Source organism: Pleurodeles waltl, chromosome 12, assembly GCF_031143425.1.
Source record: "Pleurodeles waltl isolate 20211129_DDA chromosome 12, aPleWal1.hap1.20221129, whole genome shotgun sequence".
Taxonomy (NCBI): Eukaryota; Metazoa; Chordata; class Amphibia; order Caudata; family Salamandridae; genus Pleurodeles; species Pleurodeles waltl.
Window position 1 is genome coordinate 67013766 of NC_090451.1, and position 2047 is coordinate 67015812.

The window sequence follows — 2047 nt, forward strand, 5'->3', positions numbered from 1 at the left end:
GGCCCGTCCACCCCTCCCACACCAGGCCCACCCCACCGGAGGAGCTGGACACCCCGGAATGTTTATTTATCACCAAAGCTAGAAAAGCCAGAGCCTTGTTGAAAGTTCCTGCTAAAGGTTTATTTCAAATAAAATCTCCGCATTCTCCTCGCATGGCTGAATATACATCTAACTTTGAATCCAATAAATTGACGAGGCAGAATGGAAACTTCTGTGCTGTTTTGTGGGGGTTTCTGGGAATAGCTGTAGCGACAGCACCTTAAAAAGTTTGGAGAAATTTTAGACATTTACAGCTTTCTTACTGTGATCAAGGGGCGTGTAATCCTTAAAATTAGGCCTAGGGTAAATTTCTGTTACGCAAGCGTATCCTCAAGTAATTTTTCAAAGTTTGAGTTATTCTTGTTATTTAAAATTCCCGAAATGACATCATGCCATGTGCCAAAATTTAAGCGCTGGGGAACAATTCAGCTGCCCAGAATGTGAGAGCCTGTTTTTCGGGGCACTTGTGTTTATTTGCCCAAAATGAACACGAGGATGCTTTTTGAGTTAAGATACAGCGTTAAAGGCCAGAATTTTTACCGAATTTTGCAACAGCAAATTATGTGAATTGACCACTTCCTAACTTCATTTGTGGTTTTCTGGAACATCCCAGTGCTGTCTTAAAACAGTGCATTGTGTAGTTAAGAGAGAGAATGAGACACACACAAAAAGAAAGCAGAAAGGTTCTCATTTTGGTAGAGAAACAAATATATACAAAATACTGCAACCAGGAACTGTGGGGCTGTTAGGAAATTATTTAATTTCTAATAGTTGGCAGAAGAGTAAGAAAGAAAACAGGTATGGGACAACCTAAGTGCGTATTTGTGCATTGTAACAGACATCCCACAGGCTTTACGGCTCGCCTGATGGTAGATATGTGCCTGGTATATTCACCCTATATCTCATGCGTTGTATCACATGACAACAATATTGCATGCGTTATACCACATAACGACAAGATCGCATGCGTGTATCACATGATGACAATATCGCATGCGTTATACCACATGACGACACTATTGCATGCGTTATACCACATTACGGCAATTTTGCATACGTTATATCACATGATGACAACATTGCATGCGTTATACCACATGATGGCAATATTGCATGCGTTATATCACATGACAACAATATCACATGCGTTACACCATATGACGACAACATTGCATGTGTTATACCACATGACAACATTGCATGTGTTATACCTCATGCGTTATATCACATGACAACAAGATCACATGCGTTATATCACATGACAACAATATTGCATGCATTATATCGCATGACAACAATATTGCATGCGTTATATCGCATAACGACAATCTTGCATGCGTTATACCACATGACAACAATATTGCATGCGTTATACTACATGACGGCAATTTTGCATGCGTTATATCACATGAAAACAATATCGCATGCGTTATACCACATGACAACAATATTGCATGCACTCCAGCTACCTAAACCTTACTTTACAGTGCCATAGTGTCAGGCCGCTTCTAGGCATTTGGATCTATTCATTTGTGTTATACAGGGTGAACATTGGGTGGCAGAGCGTTGTACATAGCAGCAGATTCGTGCACATAATATGGGTAGTTAAATTATTTTTAACCAGGGAAGAAGGGTGCTCACTATGTCTTTGCATTCAGCTTAGACTCTGCTGCAGTCGCTTGTCTGTGGTTTTCTAGGCTGTGAACTAACCCGTGAGGGGCAGGACCTACTCTAACATGCCATTGCCGTTTATTTTACTCGGGTCCGGACGAAGAAGGCCATTTGCACCTGTAGGTTCAACTTACACGTGCAAAAAGGTTGATTTGTGAGTTCAAATTCACCTTTTTCATTCAGAAAACAGGAGCATACACTCTTACATCAATTTACTCACACGCAACTCACCAGCAGGGGAAGTATTAATTGGGAGTTAAAATGCTCCCGTGGGTGGAAAGTGGCTCTTCCTGGGCAGGGATGCCATGAATCCACAAGTTTTCACCAACATTTTTCC